The following is a 26,570-nucleotide window of genomic DNA, read 5'->3' on the forward strand; positions in this document are numbered from 1 at the left end:
AATGGTTACTTTGGATGTTGAGGCTTTGTATACCTCCATCCCCCAAGATGAAGCCATAGATATTGCATACCCTTATTTCAAAAGACGTCCAAGACCCCATCGCATTCCAAGTGATTTTCTGTCTCAATTATTACAGATAGCTTTGAAGCAGAATTTCTTTGCCTTTAATCACAATTTCTTTCAACAAATCCATGGGACAGCTATGGGGCAACCATGGCTCCAGATCTTGCGAATCTTTATATGAACACCTTTGAGGAGCGTTGGTTAAATCATCATCCTTTTGAAAACCATCCAATAGTGTGGAAATGTTATATTGATGACGTCTTTATTTTGTGGAGAGGGGATGAAGAATTTTTGATCTTTTTTACAATGGTTAAACTCATGCAACTCTAATTTGAAGTTTACTGCAGAAATTCAATGCAAATCTATTTCTTTTTTGGACTTAAAGATCACAATGACTGATGGTAAATATATTGCTTCTTTATTTCATAAGGCAGTAAGCTTCAATACTTACTTGCATTTTTCAAGTGCACATCCCAGGAATTTCAAAATCAATTTACCTGTGAGTCAGTTCATTAGGCTGATCTTGAAATTTGGTCCAAATCTTTACGTGACCATTTTTTGGCTCTTGGATACCCACGATCCTGCATTTGAAAAGCCTACTTGCGGGCAAAATTTTCCCGAAAGTGGCTTTTTTTCCTACGTTCTATTGAGGATTCTTCTCGGCATACATGTGTTCTACCTTATTCTGCTGATGCTCAATTGATTCGTTGTTCTATTTTGAAATATTGGCATGTTTTGCAAACACATATTTTTAAGACACTTCCACGAATTACTTTTTCACGTGCCACCAATTTGAGGAACATGCTAGTAAGGTCTGATTTATCTGTCAATTCTGGTTTGGATGACATTGTGACAGGATCACATTATCCATGCAAGAACTGTTCAGTTTGTATTTCTTCAATGTCTATTCAAGATTTTCTAGTCGTGAAATCTGGTTATAAAATCTTTTTGAAATATCAAACTTCATGCATTTCTACCATGGTTATTTATCTGATCCAATGCCCCTGTAAACTTTTATATATTGGTAAAACAAAACACACTTTAAAAACGCAGATGATAGAACATCGGTCCAATATCAAACATGCTTGGGTTGATGAACCTTTGGTTACTCATTGTGTTGAACAGGGACATTGTTTCAATGATCTGTTATTCTGTGCTATTGAACATATTCCACCCCATTGGCGTGGTGGAGATCGAGAACGATTATTGCTGCAATTAGAACAGCGATGGATCTATAGATTAAATACTATTGCACCAGCTGGTTTAAACAAAGAACTTGGTCTACATGTCTTTTTGGGATAAATAATCATTGTGTTCAAACTGTCTGTAATTTAAAAAAACAAAACAAAAACAAGATGCGCCATTGGATGTTTTGTGTTCCTAGTGACGTCATGCGTGAGGAGAAGATTTAAAGAGACACTAGCCTCGGCTTCAGTTCCTCCTTCGTTTTCCTGATGAGATGGTCGAGACCTAGTGTCCATTTTCTTAGAGTAGCCGTACAACTTTAAGTATTTTTTCATCTTCATTTCGATAAATTGATTCTAAGATCTATATTGTCATTTTTAAGCTTAAGGGGGTCCCTGACCCCCTTAAGCTTTCTATTATAAAACCACTCCTAAAAAAACCAAATCTTTCACCTGACGACCCAGCCAACTTCCACCCAATAGCAAACCTGCCGTTCATCTCCAAAATCTTGGAAAGAATTGTAAATGGGCAACTCACGGAATTCCTAGATAACAACAAAATCCTCTCCTCGTCGCAGTTCGGCTTCCGGAAATCTAGAAACACTGAATCCTTACTAATCACTTTAACAGACACGATCCTCTTGAATCTAGACAGAAAACAACCATGTCTGCTCGTTCTCTTGGACCTCTCAGCGGCTTTCGACACGGTGAACCATGACGTTCTCATAGATCGACTATCGGACATAGGCATAAAAGGCACAGCACTCAGCTGGTTCAAATCTTTCCTCCAAAACAGGTTCTTTAAAGTCAAAATCAACAATATAGAGTCACATCCAGTCTGTTCTACCTTGGGAGTCCCTCAAGGATCCTCATTATCCCCTACCCTCTTTAATATCTACTTGCTCCCTCTTTGCCACCTTCTCTCCAAATTAAATCTAATCTATTATCTATATGCTGATGATGTACAAATTCTATTACCAATCACGGAATCATTAGAAAAAACCTTGGACTACTGGAACTCCTGCCTGCAATCTATAAACAGCCTTCTAACAAGCCTCAAACTTACCCTGAATGCAAGCAAGACGGAACTCCTCCTCATCACTGAAGACGGAAACTACCCGCTGCCCAATTCCTCCACCACTAGCCTTCCAGTTTTCTCCCCACAAGTCAGAAACTTAGGTGTCATTATGGTTAATCAATTAAATTGCAAATGCTTCATCAATAACACTACAAAAGACTGCTTTTACAAACTTCAAGTCTTAAAACGTTTGAGACCTCTCCTCCACTTCCAGGATTTCCGTACAGTGCTACAGGCAATCATCTTTGCAAAGATAGATTACTGCAACTCACTTCTGCTCGGCCTCCCCGCCAATACTATTAAACCCTTGCAGATGCTGCAAAATGCCTCAGCTAGGATTCTGACCAAGTCCAAAAAAAGGGACCACATCACACCCGTCTTGATCAGCCTGCATTGGCTCCCAATCAAATTCAGAATTCTGTACAAAGTTCTAACAATCATCCACAAAGCCTTTTACAACACCACCCCATTGGAACTTACGATCCCTCTTCATCCTCACTTACCTTCCATACCGATAAGATCTGCGTACAAAAACACCCTCCAGGCCCCCTCCATCAAAACTTCATTATGAAAGAGAGCCCTCTCCTCTGCTGGCCCATTGCATTGGAACTCTCTACCTCCAGATCTCAGACTCGAAAAATGCCCAATCACCTTCAAAAAGAGACTCAAAACCTGGCTGTTCAATCAGGCCTTCTCGCAATGCACTTGACCGGTCTACTCATAGATGATGCTATAGAAGAACTCTAGTTTGCTAGTCGTCATTTCCCACCTTTTTGCAATCGAGTTTATAGTATCTCACCACTTATTTAAGCTCCTGCTACATCCTGTTCCTAGTCCAACCCTCCAGCTAATAACTCTCGAATTTATCCCTGGTTGTTTTTCAGCTTTTTCCAAGTTTGTTATTCCTTGTTTAATGTAATGCATAATCGCAGACTCCTTATGCTATGTTTTTCGTTTCAATGTAAACCAAAGTGATTTGTAACTTGTTACAAGAATATCGGTATAAAAAAAATTTTAAATACATAAATAAATAAATAATTTTTAGGTTAAAGACTCTATTTTGGATTAATTTTCATATGCTCCTGAATAAGCTGTAATAGCGAAACACTGGCCGTGTTGGGTTGCATATTGTTTGCATTTAAGAGTCTGCTATTTTGATGCTCTTTGTGGATGGAGGACATACATTTTATAAAAATTGAAAAAATGAAAAAAGATTTTTGAAATAAATAAAATGATGAAGGTGAATGATTAAAAGACTGGTTGTGTCTGTTTTGAAGTCACACAACGTCAGACTTGCTGACACCTTCATAGGCTAAAACTATTGGTAATTGAAATCTCCCATTATTCCTGAACTGCCAAATTGATTAGCTTCCTTGATCTCTCTTAGTATTTCATCATTTGTCTGATCATTTTGGCCATGGTAGATGATAGTATACTCCTATCAGTATACTCTTACCCAAAACACATGGAATTTCTACCCATATACATTCTATTGAGCATTTAGTCTCTTGTATTATCTTTTTTTTTTTTTATTACCCTCCCGGACATAAAATGCTATACCCCCACCAAGTTGATCCTTCCTATAATTATGGTATAATTTGTACCCTAATATAGCACTGCCCACTGGCTATCCTCCTTCCACTATGTCTCTGAGATGCCAATTATGTCTGTCTCATCATTTACTGCTTTACTTCTAACTCTCCCATCTTGCTTCTTAGACTTCTGGCATTTGCATACAGACATCATCATCATTTTGACTCTATCAATAAAGTTCTGTGCATCCATTTCATCATGCCCAAGACTTTATCAATGCTCAAGTTAGAGGTTAAAGTAAAATTTTCTTCCTTTTCTTTCACATTCTTTTGAATAGGTGGCAATCCTTTCTAAATCTGAATATGGTTATATGCATACAAACACTTGTACACTCTTGTCACATTGGAACTAGGGACCTCCCTCATATTACTGGATTTAGAAGCACTAAGTTCACAATCTGGTACTGTCTGATGAATATCATTCAGTCTAGAAAGCTAGAATCAATTTCCATGGTCTTTTAACAACCATCCCTAGTTTCAAGACTTTGCCATAAGGATCTGATATAATTTTTTTGTTTTCTTTTTAAACTTTGGATAGTGTTTCATATGTGAAGTTCTTTGAACATTATTAAAGTGAGCAGAGAGAACCTAGTGAATATCATATTAGCCCACCAAAAATAATAGTAAACTAGTTTTATTTTGTTAATTTAAAACAGTGCTTTCTAAAATGCAGGAGATACCATGATTTATTGTATAGAACTGAGTAGAAAATGTGACTCAATACAAGCAATTGTAGGGGGTCATTTTTCAAAGTGCTTTATGGCGTTTTCGCATGCGAAAAGCACTATAACGCATGGTGCGATGCAAATTAGGAAACGTGAAGGTATAGAGAGTCCATCAAGCTAGGTTGAGAGAACATTGTACAAATCTCATCTGTGGGTGAGTTCCTTCACTACGAAGGACATCAAATCTTCACCAGAGTGTACTGTTCTGTTCGTATGTCTCACTCTGAATGTCAAAGTGCCCCTTAATCCCTACACTATTACCTAAACCTCACCTTGAGGTACTAGATGGGCCTCCTATAGAGGTATAAATACCTATTACTATAAGGGCCTTATAGCTAGTCTCTATATCTCTCTCTCTCAAAAAATAGTGAAAATACTATTTGCAAAAGCATCACAAAGTGCAATACAGCCATATCACCAGGTGTAGTTAATATCTGCCTTAAAACTGTGCAATATGGCTTCCCAAACTGGGAAGCCAGCCCACTTGGCCAGAAATCCCACCCCAAACTCCTCCCCTTTTCCTAATTTGCATCGCATTATGGCATTTTCCCATGCGTTAAAGGCATTTTTTACATGTGAAAATGCCTTAACGCATGCGAAAACGCCATTTAGCACTTTGATAAATGACTCCCTTAGGACTGGATTTTCCAATGGCACAAGCCTCTCTGACTTCGGCGGTAACAGGGGCAGGGGAGGCAAAGTGGGGGGGGGGGGGCAGGCCTGCAAAAGCCAGCAGTGATCGCACCACCACGGAGTTATCGCTGCCGGCTTTCGCACCCAATAGCGCTGTCATGAAAGGTGGTGCTATTGTGCACACTACTGGCAGCGATAAGGGGTCTTACCTTATCACTGCCAGCAAAATCGTCATGGAGTCCACCCTAACACCGCCTCAACTCATCCCCTTCCGGTGCAGACTCCGCCCCGACTCCACCCCGATTTAGCTATCACACACGAAAAGGGACTTTTCCCATACGATCCCGTTAGAAATGAGCTGACTTATTTATAAGGGGTTGCAATAAATGTCCTAGAAAATAAAAATCTGAACTACCACAATACTATCAAATAGAGCATTTACATTTGTACAGGGCTTTTTAACTTTATAGTTGTGCTCTAAGAAAACTTTCCGTTTTTAAAGTTAAAATCACCAGGTTTGACAAATGCAGAGTAAGGCACAACAGACAGAACTCAAAGCCTCTTATGCATTTGTCACATATTTTGAAAACAAAAGAAGCCATTTAGTGATGCCAGATATGAATGAGAGCTTCCAGTATGCAATGACACACTGTTTTCTTGATATATTAATGGGGATTAGATACTGAAAGAAAGCTGTGCATACCAGCTGTCAGATTTAATTCAATCTATTTTTTTTCTTCAGAAAGGAATTTATGGCTGAACTACAAAGTTTTTAAGCAAATGGATATAGAAGTAAAGCAGATTAGATGCCATATGTTTAAGTAATAATTAGTTAATTGGTTCCAGAAATACCTTGAAAAAATTATTACAACAGTGTAAGGAGTTTCACCTGAAACTATAAATGGCTTCCTTGGAGAATGTTGTTTTCCACAGATTACACAATGTCATAAATAAGTATGCCTAAGATAAAAGATTTGAGACCAATATTAGTAAACTGCAGAGTGAACAAGTTATCCAGCTAAACATTGTCAGAAGAGTTGTCATGGATATTAAGCGGGACAAGTCTCCTGTTGAATATCCTTGGCTAAAGATAAATTTAGCTGGATAAGTTTAAACCTACCTGTCTGTATTCTGAACATAGCTGGTTGTTTAAATCTATTTGAGTCAAGTTACTTGACCAGCTTTATCTTTAACCAACTCTATTCCACACTTATCTGGTTAAGTGATGAAAACAAAATAACTCTTTTGAGTCAGCAGGTCTGAACCCCAACCCCCACCCCCCAAAATAAATAACCATATGGTCAGGCCAAAGCACCTGATTCCCCCAACCTCCCAAAAGAATGTGAATAAGTTGTAGGCCATAGCGGCCTGAGGTCTCCTGCTCTAGGCCTCTTCCTATTCCCTTCCTGCAATCTCCCTGCCCTAACTAGTCAGATAAATAGTTATCCAGATAAGTGGTGGCCACTGAATGGAACCAGATATTCAGCCGCCGCCACTTAGCCACATAAATCCCTATTTATTGGCCTTCCTCTGACTATGTTGAAGTTCCCTCTCCCAAATGATGCCATGCCACCTCTTTTTTATCTGGCTAATTTTTCAACGGGTAATGACTTACCAAGCTAAAATTCATCTAATCATGAAAGGGACTTATTTAACCCCTAGACTGTCTGGCTAAATCCCGAATTTAGCCAGAAAAAATCCTTTTAAATACTGACCTCAGTTTTTTAAATGATGCTAGCACAATTGATTTAATCTACTAGTGGATAATGTTTTCCAATGAAGAGCATGAGGTTTGGTGTTTACTCTGTTTATCATATGGGATTATTGTAGAGGGAGCCACACGTCTATAGAAAGCGTTATCCTGTTCTTTTGGACACAAAAAATTGTTACTCCACTGCTTTGTGTATCTGTGAGAGGTTCATGCTGTAATTTTTGGAGTATATAGATAAAAATATCAGTTACTGTTGATAATATAGTGACATTTCTAGCTCTGTTTCAGTTCCTCCTTTCACAAGTTTAATCTATCAAACACCTTTACCTGAATAGGGAGAGAAAGGGACAGTAAGTCAGCTTTGTGGTTAGGAGCTGGAGAACACTAGGTGTATCCACCTCTTGGTTTAGATTTTCAGTACCTTCTTTCACCACCCAGTCAGTCCTTTTGGGTCCCTATTTTGGTGCCATCTCTTGGTTACGAGGTACCTTGTGAGTCTCTCACAACCAAACAGTATCTCGTCAATTTGTACTCACAGAGGCAGATCTCTCGGTTCACTCAGCAGGCTGGTTCTTGAGATGTAAAAGAGCAGGCAGAGGCTTAAAGTGGTGTTCAACACAAATAGTTTCCAATAGGAAAGGTAAAATCATCAAGAAGATGGATGGCAACTCCAAGCACTACAGTCTCTATCCAAGTCAATATCTGAATCAGGGTCTTAGTGTCCAAGTCTCCCCAGTGAAGGGAAAGAAAAACTTTCTTCAGAAGCAAGGCAGGGAGCTGGTGGTGGATAAAACAAACCCTACCCCCCTCCCCCCCCTTCACAACAAGATGACAAAGAATCTTCTGCAAAAACTAAAGTTGTCTTTTCCTTATAGGTCACTACAATCCCCACCAGGGACAGATTGCCCTATCGGGGCTTCGGGCATGCCCCGGTGGGCCAGTCAGATCATTCACGTGACTGGTGTTGATCGCACTGCAATAGGCCCTGCAGCAGTTCATTTGAAAGAATGAAAGCCTCACCTGAGGTTCTCCGCTCAGTTCATTGCTTTTGGTTTTTGTGCAGCTGGAGCTGCGTCTCCATGGGTCTGCACCTCTGATTTTTTTCTTCCCACGGCCATGGCTACATGGGCCTGCCTTTTTTTTAATCCTGTGGCATCACTGTCTAGCAACTGATCCACTCCTCCCCTCATCACCGCAGTGGCAGGAAATGCTCCCACCATCTCTCTTCACATCTCAGCTGCAGGAAGCCTCTTCTTAATCTCTGCCGCTGATTGGGCTGGCCAGCCTTACATTGGGGCCATGGGAATACATAACTTTTCCCCAACTCCCTCCCCGCATAGGGGCCTTCCTTTCTACCTCTTCCGTTCCCATACCTGGACCATCATCAGGTGTCCCGGCCTAGATTCCCCCTGAGCACCAATGTAAGTAAAAATGTTTTGTTATATATTTAGAGGCAGCAAGGGGAGAGAGTGAGTGAGAGTATGTCAGTGAGTGTGTGTGTGTGTATGCATGTGCATGTGTGAGTGCGAAAATGTGTGTGTGAGAAGAAGCATGTGTGTTAGCATCAGTGTGCGTGTGCACTAGTATGTGAAATGGGAGAGTGTGCTTGTGTGTTTCAGCTATCAGCATGTGCGACTGAAGTGTGCATGTGTAAGCATGTGTGAGGGAGCGTGTGTTTCAGCTGAGTATGTATGCTAGCATGCACAAAGGAGCATGTGTGTGTCAGAGACCCTGAAGGAGCATGTGAATGTCAGAGACTGTATGTGAGGGAAAAGAAAGTTTGTTCATCCCTCCCCCCCCCCCCCCCCACCCACCACCACCTCCACAACACTCTCAGAATGACTGGAAATTTAAAGATCCCAAGTATATAAAGTGGAGGAATTTAACTTGTTATTTGTATTAATTATTGGGAGTTTCTTGATGTGTCTGCTGTTTTAAAATATTTTGTGGTTTTTTGGTGAAATTTAAAAAAAAAATTATATTTGTTTTTAATTATTGGATGTTCTATTCGTCAGCTGTTTTGAAATATTTATTCTTTTTATTATTATGGTTTCACTATTACTGATAATTTATATTTCTTAATTTCATTATTTGCTGTTTTATAAAGAATGGTGATGTTTTTGTTTTTCCATTGTTGCACTGCATATAGGGTTTGACTTATTGAGGTTTCCAGTTCAGTTTTTGTCTGCACATCTGTTTATTTTTTCTGGTCTGTTTATTCTATAATTAGTGAGGGTCTATCTGTGTTTTCCATGTGTCCAATCTGAGGTATTCTGCTTAGCATGGCGTTTCTATAAAGGGATTTATTATAGCCTGGCTTGCTCTCTTTTCCAAATAGAAGGTGTATTGGTGTTTTAGGGCCTGGTATAATATTTGTAGTGTTGCCTTAACTTAGGTAGGGTTATCACTGTTTGAATTCTGGCATTTAGTGCCTTTTTTTGTATTGGAGGTTTACTATATTGTAATTGTAATTCAGTTTACCCAAAAGTGTGTGAGAGCCAAGCTCACACCCAGCATGTTACAATAGGCCTAATACAAGTTTTATTTATTTTTGTTTTACAGGGTTTTCTGGTTAGCACTGCAGCAGTGCATGTTAATATAATGTATATGTTATAAATGATATTTTTATCTTATAAGACTGAATGAGCTAGGAGGTACAAGGTACAAGGCTGAAGTTTCACCTATGGCACCTAATAGCCATGCACCATGTTGTGCTTCCCGGCCGCATTGGCTCCGCGACCAGGCCCGCTTACCTGGCGCGACCCTCCACCAGCGTGGCCTTAAGTTCCTTCACTGTCCGACCACGTCCTCCACGGGCGTCCCCGGCTCCATCACGGCCTTCAGCATCGCAGCTCTCCTCGTGCCGGGGCTCGGCATCCTCCTCGGCGTCGGCCCTGTTCCCCTAGCGCACGCACGCAGAGCTCAGATGAATTTAAAGACCGAAGCGCGGGAAGACCTCAGGCGGCACCAATTCTGACGTCACTCATGCAAGGTATATATACACCAGCCCAGCCCGTAGCTCGGGGCCTTAGCAATCGGGTCGTACACTCCAGTGTCTCTAGTTTGCCTTCCTGCGTTCCAGTGTCTTGCTCCTGTGTCTCCTGTCCCAGCATCTCCTGTTCCAGCATCTCATGTGTCTTCTGTTCCAACATCTTCTGTTCCTCCGTCTCTCCATTACTGGTAGTACACTTTGGACTGATCTCACGGTACTGACCTTTGCCTGTCCTCTGACTACTCTGCTTGCTGCCTGACCTGACCTCTGCCTGGAACTCTGACTAGTCTTTGATTGCTGCCTGACCTCTGCCTGGAACTTCGACTAGTCTTGACTGCCACATGGAACTTCCTTGAGCTGACTACGCCCGGATTGACCTCTGTTATCGACCCTGCTTTGGCTTACCATTCTGGACTGATACTCTGGCCTTGATCCTCGCCATACTCTCGGATACTCTCTTCTGGCCTCCTGCGACATCTGGTCTTGCCTGTCTGGACACCGACTGTGCACCCTTGTTTGTGGTGGGCACTCCCTTGAACTTTCTCTCTAGGAGACCCTGCGAGGCCCATCTAAGACTAGGCAGCCCGGGTAACCAAGGGCTCAACCTGAGGGAACCCCGAGTTGCTATTGGTGAAGCTCCAGCTAGCCTCTGTCTCCTCCTGTGCTCCGCCTCCTGATGCCAAGCACTCTCCGGGTCCGACCGGAGGGCCGTACAAGTCCTGTACCAGGCCAAGGGTCCACTCCCAGTGCAACACACCAGCCCTGGCTGCACTGGGAAAGCAGGGTTTTGGAGCTGTGCTGCTTTGGGCTCTGTGGCTATTCCCAGTGTTGGCCCAGAACTTAATTTTTTCCTCTTTTTTTTTTTTAAGCCCTGGAGGAACAGCATGAATCAGTTCTGGTTCCCCCTCCCCAAGAGTACATAGGCAGGACAGAGCATAGGGAACTGCAAAGCAGCAGCAGACAGTCAATGGGAATATGATGACATGGAGGCAAGCAAAAGTCACAGAAAGGGATGGGCTGAGCCAAGAGGATAGTACCTGTGCAGTTTTGGGGAGGCTTCTGGCAGCTGGCAATGGAATCAGTGAGACCCTGGAGAGTGGGTTTGCCAAGAAAGGATGGGAATTGGAAAGGGAGGGTTCCGGCGCCTCGCTGAACGACCTCCTGCAGTCGATCTCCTGCCGGCGCCATTTTCCGTACGAAAACGATTCGCGGCGGGAAATCGCTCCCTGACCCCCGCTGGACCTCCAGGAACTTTTGGCCAGCTTGTGGGGGGCCTCCTGACCCCCACGAGACTTGCCAAAAGTCCAGCGGGGGTCCGGAAGGACCTCCTGCCGTCCAATCTTTTTCGTCTATGGCCGCCGCCATTTTTCGGCGCCATTTTGGAAAATGGCGCCGGCTGAAGACGACAAGATTCAGGAGCAGGAGCCCGTTCCGGACCGCTGCCGTTCCGGACCGCCGCTGGACCCGCAGGTTATTTAAGTTATTTGGGGGGGGGTTCGGGAGGGTGGGGGATTTAATTTAAAGGGTCGGGGGTGGGTTTTAGGGGGTTTTAATGTGCCGGTTTTTTCGATTTTTCGATTTTTTAACGATTTTTAACGATTTTTCACGATATTTTACCCCCCCAAACGGCAACAATACGATTCCCTCCCCCTCCCAGCCGAAATCGATCGTTAAGACGATCGAGGACACGATTCACATCCCTAGAGCTGGAGCTGAGACTCCCATGAGTCAGGGGCCTGGAATGGAAAGTGAAACAGGCTGAGACTTGCAGTTATGTGAAGCAATTAGAATGCTTTGGAGGATTTCTGTGGATTTGAAGCCTGAACATGTTGAGGAAGCTAAGGAAGGCTTTCTGGGAAAAAAGAGCATTCCTTTTCTTCTGGCTTTATTAAGCCCAAAGGTTGGGATAATTTTGGTAGTAAAGAGAATATGTGAGTAATTTCAGTGATAGAGTTAAAATTTTGGAAGTGATAAGCTTTTTTTCTTTGGACTTCTGCTCCTGAAGTTGTTTTTATTTTTCCTACTGTTATTTTGCCCTATCTAGGCTTTGATTCTTTTGGACTTTACAATAAATTTCCTAATTGTTTTGGAGCAACAATTTAATGTGGACCTCTGTTTTTCTTCTGGTTAAGTGCAAGTCTCCCCTTCCCAGCTTTTGCTGTTCCCCAACTGGTTTGAACTCTGTCTCTGGGCTTTTATCTGGTTCTGGAGCAGCAGACAGGTCTTTTCCCACCCCTGTAGTTACTAAAAGTGAGTCCCAAAGAAAGAAGGCTGCAGTTTACATCTATATATCGTATATGCTTTTTTTCTGTGCTCTTATTCATGGGATAAGCAGCTTGGGATCCTGCCAGGTACTTGTGACCACTATTGGAAACAGGATACTGGGCTTAATAGACCCTGGGTCTGACCCAGTATGGCAAGCCTTATGTTCTTATGATGCAAAGCACTATATTCTCATATTGCCATGTCATCCCTTAATATTCTCCCTCTTATCCTCTGCAAGTGTGTGTGCCTATTTCAATAATTGTATATGCAAAATTATACATGCAGACTTGTTTTCATATTTCACAGTTCAAATGTCTTCAACATATTTACATATTTGTTTATATTTTATAAGTCAGATAACCATTCACCTGTTTTATGTTTTTATAAAAAGAGTATGGAAGAGGGTTAACAATTTTTGCCAAGGATTTACAATGGGTTTGCAGTAATAGAAAATCAATAAACACCAAAATGTCTTGCAGTTCATGAAAGTTTGTGAAAAAAATGCATTTTATAAATGTAGTTCATGCAGAAAAAAATCTCATAAATATTCACCTAATTAAATGTCCCTTTGTATATGTATGTACTTTTGCAAGACGAATTACTTTACCTAGTCCATTGCTTAAACATACCAGAAAAGACACCTTGTTCCCAGCAAGGATTAACATTTGGTATTAAGTACTCTTCTGGCAAGGAGAAAGCAGTAATAAAATTGGTTTTATAACTAATGAGCTTCTAAAAGCTTTCAAACAAAACCTGCAGTACCTATTCACAATGCCTTGAATTTGCTCTTCGTAAATTCTAATCCACACTCTCTCAGGCAAGTGTTCTTTTCAAATTGGCAGCTAGAAGTAGGGCATAATGACAATAGTGAAACATTAAGAGGAAACAGCACAGGATAGACTTTACTTAGCAACATATGAGTCATTATGAGTACAAGGAGCTAAACAAAAAGAAAGAAGTATTTAAAAGAATAGTATAGTATCTATTCCTTCATTGCTAAAATTACCTCAAGCCAAGGTAGGGGTAAATCTGTCTGGCTCATCCTCATGAAAGGAATTTATGGGTAGTCTGTCTCTGGCAAAAAAAATAAAAATAAAAATTGCTCAACTTGCTACCATCATTCTCTTTATCATATCAGAAACCAGAAAGTCCAGTATAAACTGACCAGGAGTGGAAAGAGATGTTTGCAGGAGGTTTTATGAGTTTTCTTTCTAAGAAAACAATTGACTGAGAAGCTACCTTGGTAAAACTAGCAAGAATTTGGTTGCAGTCACTGAATCATGATTCAGTGATTAACAGGATGACCATACTCTTCAGTAAGGATAGGGTAGGTGAAAAAGGGGAATGAATAGTTTCATATGTTAGACACACACTAGAATCCATTCAAATAGCTGCTGTGGGTTTCTTGAAGAACATATGGGGGAGAAGTAGATACAGACAAGGGGGAAGAGATAGACATAGCATGGGGAAAGAAGACAGCAGTCATGCAAAGGATATAGATACAATAGTTTTGCCTTCAAGATCAACAATAAATATTGAGAAATGTGAATTCTGAAAAAAGGTATTTCTCAAATAACTAGTTAATTCATGACAAGGTAACAATAGACCTGATACTAACAAAGTCTTTCTGGGTTGTTTTGAAAACTAAATTATTTAAATTCTGATTAAATTTTTCCAGAATCTCATTTTGTTTAAAAATCTAAAAAAAGAAAGTCAACCGTCAGGTCTAGGCCTAGGACCAAAGCTGGGGACTTGCCTAGGGACTATGCCGATATGCAAAGGAGGGGCCATGAACTACTCCCAAGCATGATGCTAGCACCTCAGCCTAGGCCTTGGCCCAAGGCCAGGCCTTAACTAGGCATAGTCCACGGCCCAATGGAAGGGCTGTTTCCTATACCTTAGCATGACATTGTTAGAATCTGTGTTGCGGGATCCTGAAGGAGGGAGGAGTTAGCAATCTGTTAGGAAAGCTCTGATGTTAGTTAGACTGCGGAGGTAGCAATCTGTTATTATTGGCTCTTAAGGAGGAGGAGTCAGTAATCTTGTAGTGTATCATCTTGCTAAGAAGTAGCAATCTGTAATGAATCTGATATAGTTGTGGGTGGATCCCTGGGCCGGTGGCAGATGACCACGCCCCCAAGAGGATATCCCGAGAGGGCACCACCAGCTAGGCTTGAGTATGGAGAAAGGCACACATTAGTTCTTTTATTAAACAGGTTTTTGAAACCACCAGAGGTGGCACTAGTGAGCTGATATGCCCGGCAGGGCTGTAGTCCCTCAGGTATTGGAACAGCAATCCAGGATGGCTGAGCTGTTGAGAAACTGTAGAACGTAAGTAGGCAGAGTAGACAGAGTTCATGAACAGAACTAGATGACAAAACTCACATAAGGTCTCAAGGAAGCTCAGGAGCTGGAAAGGTTTAGGCCCTCGAGGAGCGAGTACCTGGTTCCAGGGAAAGCTCTGAGAGAGTGATGGTAACTCAGAAATGTTTGTAGCAGCAATAGTTCCAGGCTGTAGAGAATCTTCAGTGTCCAGGAACATGGGCCCTCAAGGAGCGAGTACCGGTTCCTATTTGTAATCTGAAAGTAAAGAAAAAGAGCGAGACCCCCAAGGAGCAGGTACCTCTGGTAAATCCGAGGAGGCAGAGTAACTAGGATAGCGAAGCGAGTCCGATGACATTCCTTGCTAACTCAGTTTGTTAGCGAAATAGAGACCTTTAAATATTGGAAGCAGATGACGTCATCTCAGGGGGACATCCCTGAGGTTCGCGCTCTTGCTGGTACTTCAATCAGAGCATGCGTGCATATGCGCGCCCTAGGTCTTCAGGCAACATGGCGGATCTGCAATGTCGAGCCAGTCCGGAGACGCTGGAGGGAGATGGCATGGAGACGCCGCGGCAGCCAGCCATCCATTAGACCCAGAGGGAGTAGCCACAGAGATAAAGAGGGCAGAGTGAGGATGTCGAGCAGTGACGGTCGCAGCAGACATTAGGCTCTCAGCTGAGCAAAGGCCCAGCCCTGAAAGAATTTGCTGGGGTCAGGAAAATTCCCAACTAACAATGACCTTCTTTGTCATGGATCTGATGGCATGACCAGGCTCAGGCCCAATGCCTCAGCCTGGTCTGGAGGCTGGGTTCTGACATGGAGGCCGAGGCTCAGGTCCGGAGATCAGGCTTCAGAGGACCTCTTCCGACGGTCTTCTAGCTTCTTTCTTCACTCTTGAAATGAAGGCCTGCTGGAAACGCACTGCAGTAAATTAACTCTGGTGCATCCTCTTCAACCGAGGGTGCCATTTGGATGTATGGCTAATTGCCGTACATCAAAATGGTGCCGTCTGCTGGGGAGGATGACACCTGTGTTAATTTAATCTGGTGCATCCCCAACAGACGTCATTATTTCATGAACAAAGAAAGAAGAAAGAAGATATCAGAAGATGACATCTGAGACCTGGGCTCCAGGCCTGGGCCTGACCCTGGGCCTTGGCTTAGGTGTCGGGACCAAGCCTGTGGGCCGGGCCCTAGCATCGAGCCGGGACTTGGGCCAAGGCCCAGGTATCGGTACTGCACTTCTGGGCTGTGCCCTGGAATTTGGCCTAGGTCTGAGAGACTCAGGTGTCAAGAACAGGCCTTGCATAAGGCCGAGGTTGTGGCAACCTACCACAGCCTAGCCTTTGCAAGACCAAGGCTTTGGTGTGGGCCTAGGCCTCATCTGTGGATTCCCCCCCCCCCCAGACCAGGTACGTGGTAGCCATGGAGAATCCTGGCCTCAGCATTTTTCAGGGTAGGATGGCTTGATGGCAGGCACAGGAGGCCTCATGGGACCCCATTTTTTTTTCTGTTTTTGGGTTTGGGTCTTTTTATGCTTATTTCAATTTTTTTTTCAGTAAAGAAATTAAATAAACATTAAACAAAATGAAATTCGTGGTTTGTAAATCTGTAAACCCCCCCAAAAATGAAATGAAAAATGAAACAAACTTTTTACTTCTTCCCACCCCTACTGTTCAAAGTAAACTGACTGACAAGCAAATCCTATTAGAATAATACAATCATTTACTCTTTTTGCTGTGTTGCTCTACACCTGTGGTTTGAGGAGTAGCAGAGATTAAAACCTGCACAACTTTTTTCCTAGTGGTCATCTTGGGATTTTTATAGGTAGGCTTTCTGCATATCCTGCACCTCCTCAGTTTTTGGGCTGGATCTCAGGTGTATAAATTGTCATTCAGCATACAGTAGCCAGAAGGAAGGAGATATTCAGAGGGAAGGCACGGCTACAGTGACTCAGGGGATCATCCTAGCATCTCATTCTGCAGAGGGTTGGAGAGGAGACTTTGAGTAGATCCTCAAGGCCTAAAGCGAAGAGGTTTTTGGAGACTAACAGATGAATTTTCAAACGTTAAAAAATAAAAAGCATAAAATAGCACAGAACAATGCCTCAGGGTAAGGACATAGCATCTGGCTTGGTCCAAGACCTGGTCTAGACCAAACCCCAGGCATCGGGAACCACCCTCCAGACTGGACCCCTACATTGGGCCTGGGTCTGGGCTGAGACCCTAGAGTAAGGACCCCACCTCTGGGCTGGACTATGGTGTTGGGCCTAGGTAAGGGCCAGGAAATGATGTTGGACTTAGGTCCAGGCCCTGGCCCTGGCCTAGGCTTAGACCCAGCCATTGGATCTAGGCCTTCAAGCCTGGGCTTTGAATAGGATCTAGGCCAAGGTTGTGGTGACCTACTCTGGCTTAAGCCTATGCAAGTCCAGGGCTTCGGGACACCTGGCCCGATGCCTTGGCGCAGGCTGAAACCTCGGCATTTCATAAGTCTAAGTCACCACAACCTCATCCTAGACCCCAAGGAAGGCCCCAGCTTGGGCCAAAGCCTAAGCCTCATCTGCAGATCCCCACCTGACTGAGTATGGGTGTGATTTATCGGTAGGGGGCTCAGAAGGCCCTGGGAGGTTCAATTTCCTTTTTTTTTTTCCATTTTGGGGAAGTGGTTTCAATGTTTATTTCATTTTTTTAAACTAAACAAACAAAATAAACATTACATGAAACAAAATTTGTGGGGAAAAAGCCCCCTAAAAATGAAACTAAATTTTCCCCATTTCCCACCCCTAGTAAAGAGTCAAATTAATGCAATTAAAATCTACATGTGTGTCTTTTTAATATTGGAAATACAAATACACTGGTATATGATTTGCGCACACTTATCCGGCCAATTTCCAACTTATTTGGCTAAGTAGCACCTTTTCCATTACTTCGATGACAAATTTGAACTTATTCAGATATGTAGTGGCATATATATGTCTATATTCCAATTTATCTGGCTAAGTAGCAACCGGCCTACATAGCCAAAAAAGTTTGAAAACTGTTACTTGTCTGTCTATGTAGCACTTTTTGGACTTATCTGGCTATGTGCCACTACTTATCCGGATAAACAAGCATTTATCTGTCTAAGTCTGAACTTCCACAGCTTGTGGATTTTACATATGTTAGCTTTGTGAGCCCATGTGTACTCACAATTAGGGATGTGCAGACCAAAAGTTTAAGTTCATAAGTCCATAAGTCGAAAGGGGGGGTCATTTGCGGTCAATATGGACATATGGAGAATTCCATAAGTTGAGTCTATGTCCATATGTGCAAATAAAAATTTAAACCCCTCACCCGCCTTAATCCCCCCCCCCCCCAAGACTTACCAAAACACCCTGGTGGTCCAGCGGGGTCAGGACGCCATTTCTGAACTCCTTTGCAAGGAGCATGTGAGGTCGGCGTCACGTCGGAGTGATGCGGCGTCACGTGATTCCCCTCGGGTCCGCTCCCGGACCCTCGTTGGGCCCAAAAGGAACTTTTGGCCAGCTTGGGGGGGCCTCCTGACCCCCCAAGCTGGCCAAAAGAGGGTCCGGGAGCGAACCCGAGGGGAATCACGTGACGTCGGCGCCACGTCGGAGTGACACGGCGTCACGTGATTCCCCGCGGGTTTGCTCCCGGTCAGGAGGCCCCCCCAAGCTGGCCAAAAGTGCCTTTTGGGCCCAACGAGGGGTCCGGGAGCGGAACCACGATGGACCACGTGACGTCGGCGTCACGTCGGAGTGACGCGGACTTCACGTGATTCCCCACGCGTCCGCTCCCGGACCCTCACGGAACTTTTGGCCAGCTTGGGGAGTTTTGGTAAGTCTTGGGGGGGGGATTAAGGAGGGTGAGGGGTTTAAATTTTTATTTAGATCAACAATTGCGATTTCCAACGTATTCAACATAGCTATGTTGAATAAGTTGGAAATCCGATCGTTTACGCCTCATCACTTTTTTAAGTTAAAAAAAAAAAAAAGTTGCGTTTTCCATTTAAGTTCAAAACGAATGCACACCCCTACTCACAATATATAACCTGTGCATATCCTTTCTGCACAGGTTATAAAATAAAACAGCAACTTAGTTTATATGTGACCGTAATACATGCATAAATGGGTAGATGTGATCAGTTTTGAATATTATCCTCTTAGAATTTTCGAGATTAAGATTTGTAGATATTTTTGATCTGCTCTTGATTTAGAGGGGGATTCCTTGGAAGGAAATCCTGGATCTGCTTTTGCATATTATTTATTTATTTTATTTCTTTGTCAGCTTTTATATACCGTTGTTTGGAGCAAGCCTTCACAACGGTTTACAGTGATAACAACAGTTTACATCCAACAGGGTAAAAACTGGTTACATTTTAACAGGAAAATCTTGAACAGATGTTTAGGTCCGGAATTTTGTACATGATAATAGCATATTTACATGGGCGAGCTTTGAAATGTTGGAAATACGGGCTGTATGTGAGAGGGTGGTAAGGGAGGTATCATAGAAAAGCCTGCTAGATTTTTTAAAGTTTGTATCATATATATCCTTTCCTAGATATAAGAGAGAGTACAGGTACAAGCTTACGGCCATATTTACTAAGCATTTTTCCCATAGACACAAAATAGGGGAAATCTTTTAGAAAATAGGCCCCTTAGATTGTAAGTACTCTGGGGATAGGGAACTACCAAGAGTACCTCAATGTAATCTGCTTTTAAGTGTCTGAAAAGTGGAATTTTAATCAAATAAAAACAAATAAATAAACAAACATCTTTAAATCTCTAAATGTGGCTCATATTGAAAGTCATACACCAATTTTGGTGGATCGCCTTTCAATTGCCTCCATCTTATCAATATTTTGTTTTAGTATATTTTGTCTCCAGAAATGCATACAGTATTCAAGGTGGGGTCTCAGCTGAAAACTTTACAGAGGTAATATTGCTTCCTTTCTTTTCTACTAGTGGTACCTCTCTTTACACACCCAAGCATACTATTAGGTTTTCCATTTACTTTGTCACACTGATCAGCTGCAATGAAGTCATGAGAGATGAGTTACAAATTTCTTTTCTGTTTGGCTATTTCCCCCCAAAATGATTTGGCCTATGGATTTTTTTCCTCAATTGCTTAATTTTGCATTCTTTTGTATTAGTTGCCAGTTATTAGTTTACATTTGATCATGTTATGATCACTGTTGCCAAGTGGCCCCACACCATTACTTCTCTCACCAAATCTTGCGTTCCACTAAGAATTAAATCTAAAATAGCTCCCTCTCTTGTTGGTTCCTGAACCAATTGCTCTATGAAGCAATCATTTATTACATTCAGGAACTTTATGTCTCTAGCAAGTCCTGATGTTACATTTACCCAGTCAATATTGGGGTAATTGAAATATCCCATTATTATTGCACTGCCAAATTGGTTTGCTTCCCTGATTTCTCTTAGCATTTCATCATCTGCCTGACCATTTTGTCCAGGTGGACGGTAGTATACTCCTATCACTATACTCTTAACCAACACACATGGGATTTCTACCCATATAGATTCTGCTGAGCATTTACTCTCTTGTATGATCTTTATCCTGTTTGACTCTATACCCTCCCGAACATAAAGTGCCACACCCCCACCAAGTTGATCCTCCCTATCATTGCGATATAATTTGTACCCTGGTCTAGCACTGTCCCATTGGTTATCCTCCTTCCACCAAGTCTCTGTGATGCCAATTATGTCAATCTCATCAATTGCTGCTATATACTCTAACTCTCCCATCTTACTTCTTAGACTTCTAGCATTGGCATACAGACATTTCAAAGTGTGGTTTTTGCTTGTTTTAACAACCTGCTTTTCAGTTGTTTGGGATAATTTGGAAATCATTAGCTTTGGTGATTTTTTACATATAGGCATATGAACTATGTTTGCTTTTAATGGAACCTCTCTGTTGGGATGCCCTAACTCTCCTGTTTCATTAGTATCCTTCAAGGATACATTTCTCCAAACCATGCACTGCTGAGTGACTGTCAGCTTTCCCCCTTGTTCTAGTTTAAAAGCTGCTCTATCTCCTTTTTGAAAGTTAGTGCCAGCAGCTTGGTTCCACTCTGGTTAAGGTGGAGCCCATCCTTTCGGAAAAGTCTCCCCTTTCCCCAAAAGTTTCCCCAGTTCCTTACAAAGCTGAATCCCTCTTCCCTGCACCATCGTCTCATCCACGCAGGAAGCATTTCAGAGAATGCCACCCTGGAGGTTCTGGATTTCAGCTTCCTACCTAAAATCCTAAATTTGGCTTCCAGAACCTCTCTCCCACATTTTACTATGTCGTTGGTGCCCACATGTACCACGACAGCCGGCTCCTCTCCATCAAGCCCCTCCCCAGAAAGCCCACCTGAGATTAGCATCCACAGAGGAGATTTGAAAAGCTGCTACATGGATTTCTCTCATACATTCGCATCTCATTATTGTTTGGACAGAGAATTCTGCTGCAAAAGTAGATTTGATCAATCTGTCCTATGGAATATATTTAAGGTTTAGAATCTCTCTCTTTTAAGGCCCATTATCATTGTTTTCTAGGCTGCCTGTAAAAAGAGGAAAGAAAGAAAGATAATGGCTGGATGCCACCCAAAATAGTTTGCCCATAGGCACTGTTTTCTGAAATTATTTTCCTCTTTCTGTTTATGACGGTCTATAGCTAGGGATTCCCCACCTGTGAGAACTTCACATCCTGCTTGACCTCGGAGAAAGTGAAAGTTGCTTTCTATAACAGGTGTCTCTGAGGACAGCAGAATGTAAGTCCTTACAGGCCAACTTGGAGTTGGTTCGTAGGTGCAAGGACCTATATAAAACTTCTGATTGTGTATGTGGCGTCTCTGACAGCAAAATGGATGCTTGACCTGTTTCTCTGCATGTACACAGACAAACTGTCCTAGACAATCTTGAAAACAGCCTGGAAGAAAGACACATGTCTGATACCAACAAAGGAAATGGCATCTCATATCTCAGTGACATGCTGTCTCATAGAGACCATAGAGGACATGGAGAAAGTTGTACTGGCATATTGATCCCACAAGTTCAGCATCTTGCCAGACCTAGCGAGAGTGGCTCGGCACTATCTCTCTTGACCAATGAGTGTCCCCAGTGAAAGAGTGATTTCCATGACAGGAGACATCATGTCCTCATTGCTCCAAGCTGTTACCACACTTGATGGAGAAGCTAGTGATCCATAAAATTAATCTGTCTTTGCTTGGATTTCCAGACTTGCCATGCGAGTGGCAAGACAAATGAAAGAAAATTGAGGGTCCTGTAGCTGGCTGTTCTGCCTTTCTGCCTGCTGTGCCTCAATGTCTGCAGTGGGGCCAAAATCCAGCAACCAGGAACATCCAGTGACTGACTGATTGACTGCATCTGCCTTCTGTGTCCCCAACAACCACTGGTTGGGCCACTCTTGAATAACTATACTGCTGCTGCCTCCCCAGCCTAAAAAGCCAATCAAAGGGCCACAACACACAAATGCTGAGTCTTGCTTTGTCCCCAACACCACCTCACCCTTATCAACTTCACAGAGGCCAATATGCACTGATTCAATCCACCTGCCTTGCCCTTACCAACATCACAGGGGCTAACATGCACTCTTAATTCTCTTCCCTTGCTCTTATCAAAATCACAGGGGCCAACATGTATTGTCTCATTCTGCATGCCTCGCCCTTACCAACATCACAGAGGCTAACAAGCACTGATTCAATCTGCCTGCCTTGCCCTGCTAATATCTACCCACTAGAGTCTGTCCTATCCTACTTCCTTACTTGTCCCAATCCACAAAACTAGGGCCTGTCACACTGGGGCCTGTCACACTGGGGCCTGTCACACATTCCAGTGGGAGCACTGAGAGGAGAGGATCACCTTGCTGGTGGCTGAAAGGAATCAGTAAGTTTTTGCTTTGGACATTGTCTTTTTTATTTATTTATTTATTTATTTATTTATTTATTTATTTACATACTTCAGGATAAAAAGTGTTATCACACCGGTTTATATCAAACTTTTTAAAATTATTGGGGCAAAGTTAACTATTTGGGAATATTATTTAGTGTGTTTGTCCTTTTAATAGTCAGTAAGGCAGCGAATAAACAAGTTAGACTGTATTTTTAAATAGTCAGTCAGTAAGGCAGCTAGTAAGCAGCAGTTAGTGTGTTTATTTTTAAAAGTCTGTAAGCCAGCTAGTATGCAGAACTGAGTGTTTGTATAAAAAAAAAAAAGTAGCCAGAAGCTAGAAATAAGCTAGGAGCAGTGTATACCTAAGTAAAAAGGTTGAAATGTTCAGTTCAGTTAATCACCTTGGAAAGGTGTTGAGGTAGTGTGATTTGGATTGATTAGGTACCAACATTTTGTTAATCAAGAGAGCAGTGAGTCACTCTGGCTGACTAACTGAAGTTAGACTGTTTGTATTTCCCAACCCACCCCTAGCTCATCCTTTAATTTATAGGCAGGTGCCACTTTCACAAAAAAAAGTTTGAGAGTTTGATCAGTCCCTTGTAGGCCACTACCAGACTTATAGAGAATTCACTAATACATTTAAAGGTCATTAATTAGATACATTCCTACTCCCATAGCAACCTAAAACTTAACTAGTAACTGAACAAAATTGAGATGAAGGCAGCAGCCCAGCAGCAAGAGGGGGGCTTCCCAGTCTTTTGCATTGAGTGTCACATGTATGATTTTTTACCCGCCAGTGAGAAATTGTACATGTGCATGTGATGCAAAGAGCTCCTAGCTCTCAGAGAACGAGTCCGATCTCTGGAGGCTAGAGTGGCAGACCTGGAGGAGCTGAGGCAGATAGAGAGGTATAAGGATGAGACCTTCAGAGACATAGTAGCCAAGTCCCAACTTCAGACTGGCAGTCCTGGTGTTGCCTTGGAGGAAGAAGGTTGCATGATTGGACAGCATCAACCTGGTGCAGCAGGAAAGAATCCTGTAGCAAGGACCTGCTCTCCAGGTGATGCATTGTCCTTTCACACCGAGGATATCTCCCCAAGGCCTACTGCCCAGGAGAGAAGGGTTAGGTCGGCCGTCATAGTTGGTGATTCAATTACTAGGAATGTTGATAGCTGGGTGACTGCTGGCCTTGAGGATTGCCTGGTAACATGCTTACCTGGTGCGAAGGTGGCGGACCTCACGCGTCACCTAGCTAGGATTTTAGACAGTGCTGGGGAGGAGCCGGTTGTCGTGGTACATGTGGGCACCAACGACATAGGAAAATGTGGGAGGGAGGTTCTGGAAGCCAAATTTAGGCTCTTAGGTAGAAAGCTTAAATTCAGAACCTCCAGGGTAGCATTCTCTGAAATGCTCCCTGTTCCATGCACAGTTCACCAGAGGTAGGAAGAGCTCCGGAGTCTCAATGTGTGGATGAGACGATGATGCAAGGAAGAGGGATTCAGTTTTGTTAGGAACTGGGGAACCTTTTGGGGAAGGGGGAGTCTCTTCCGAAGGGATGGGCTCCACCTTAACCAGGGTGGAACCAGACTGCTGCCGCTAACCTTTAAAAAGGAGATAGAGCAGCTTTTAAACTAGAACAAAGGGGAAAGCCGACAGTCGCTCAGCAGCGCATGGTTTGGAGAGAGGTATCTTCAAAGAATTTTAATGATGCATTAGAATTAGGGCATCCCGACAGTGAGGGTCCAATAATAAGAAAAGTAGTCCAAGTTACTGTAACTAAAAATTCACCTGAGCTAAAACATTCTAACTTATCCCTATCAATTAAAAAGTAGAATGAAAATACAAACAAAAAACAAACTTTGAAATGTTTGTATGCTAATGCCAGAAGTCTAAGAAGTAAGATGGAAGAATTAGAATGTATAGCAGTGAATGATGACATAGACTTAATTGGCATCTCAGAGACATGGTGGAAGGAGGACAACCAATGGGACAGTGCTATACCAGGGTACAAATTATATCGCAATGACAGAGAAGAGCACCCGGGAGGCGGTGTGGTGCTTTATGTCCGGGATGGCATAGAGTCCAACAGGATAAACATCCTGCATGAGACTAAATAAACAATTGAATCTTTATGGGTAGAAATCCCATGTGTGTCGGGGAAGACTATAGTGATAGGAGTATACTACCGTCCACCTGGTCAAGATGGTGAGACGGACAGTGAAATGCTAAGAGAAATTAGGGAAGCTAACCAAATTGGTAGTGCGGTAATAATGGGAGACTTCAATTACCCCAATATTGACTGGGTAAATGTATCATCGGGTCACGCTAGAGAGATAAAGTTCCTAGATGGAATAAATGATAGCTTTATGGAGCAATTCGTTCAGGAACTGAAGAGAGAGGAAGAAATTTTAGATCTAATTCTCAGTGGAGCACAGGATTTGGTGAGAGAGGTAACTGTGGTGGGGCTACTTGGCAATAGTGATCATAATATGATCAAATTTGAATTAATGACTGTAAGGGGGACAGTAAGCAAATCCATGGCTCTCGTGCTAAACTTTCAAAAGGGAAACTTTGATAAAATGAAAAAAATTGTTAGAAAAAAACTGAAAGGAGCAGCTACAAAAGTAAAAAGTGTGCAAGAGGCGTGGTCATTGTTAAAAAATACCATCCTAGAAGTACAGTCCAGATGTATTCCACGCATTAAGAAAGGTGGAAAGAAGGCAAAACGATTACCAGCATGGTTAAAAGGGGAGGCGAAAGAAGCTATTTTAGCCAAAAGATCTTCATTCAAAAATTGGAAAAAGGATCCAACAAAAGAAAATAGGATAATGCATAAACGTTGGCAAGTTAAATGTAAGAGATTGATAAGACAGGCTAAGAGAGAATTTGAAAAGAAGTTGGCTGTAGAGGCAAAACCTCACAGTAAAAACTTTTTAAAATATATCCGAAGCAGAAAGCCTGTGAGGGAATCAGTTGGACCGTTAGATGATTGAGGAGTTAAAGGGGCACTTAGAGAAGATAAGGCCATCGCTGAAAGATTAAATGATTTCTTTGCTTCGGTGTTTACTAAAGAGGATGTTGGGGAGTACTGGAGAATGATTCAGATGGACTGAACCAAATCACGGTGAACCTAGAAGATGTGGTAGACCTTATTGACAAACTGAAGAGTAGTAAATCACCTGGACCGGATGGTATATACCCCAGAGTTCTGAAGGAACTAAAAAATGAAATTTCAGACCTATTAGTAAAAATTTGTAACCTATCATTAAAATCATCCATTGTACCTGAAGACTGGAGGATAGCTAATGTAACCCCAAAATTTAAAAAAAGGCTCCAGAGGCAATCTGGGAAACTACAGACTGGTTAGCCTGACTTCAGTACCAGGAAAAATAGTGGAAAGTGTTCTAAACATCAGAATCACAGAACATATAGAAAGACATGGTTTAATGGAACAAAGCCAGCATGGCTTTACCCAACGCAAGTCTTGCCTCACAAATCTGCTTCACTTTTTTGAAGGAGTGAAAAAACATGTGGATAAAGGTGAACCGGTAGATGTAGTGTATTTGGATTTTCAGAAGGCGTTTGACAAAGTTCCTCATGAGAGGCTTCTAGGAAAAGTAAAAAGTCATGGGGTAGGTGGCGATGTCCTTTCGTGGATTACAAACTGGCTAAAAGACAAGAAACAGAGAGTAGGATTAAATGGACAATTTTCTTAGTGGAAGGGAGTGGGCAGTGGAGTGCCTCAAGGATCTGTATTGGGACCCTTACTTTTCAATATATTTATAAATGATCTGGAAAGAAATACGAGGAGTGATAATCAAAATAGTATAGCTGTGTTTCAAAAAGGATTGGATAAGTTCTTGGAGGAGAAGTCCATTACCTGCTACTAATTGAGTTGACTTAGAAAATAGCTACTGCTATTACTAGCAATGGTAACATGGAATAAACTTAGTTTTTGGGTACTTGCCAGGTTCTTATGGCCTGGATTGGCCACTGTGGGAAACAGGATGCTGGGCTTGATGGACCCTTGGTCTGACCCAGTATGGCATATTCTTATGTTCTTATGTTCTTAACATGCTACCTCCTGA

This window comes from Rhinatrema bivittatum, chromosome 2 (assembly GCF_901001135.1).
Source record: "Rhinatrema bivittatum chromosome 2, aRhiBiv1.1, whole genome shotgun sequence".
NCBI lineage: Eukaryota > Metazoa > Chordata > Amphibia > Gymnophiona > Rhinatrematidae > Rhinatrema > Rhinatrema bivittatum.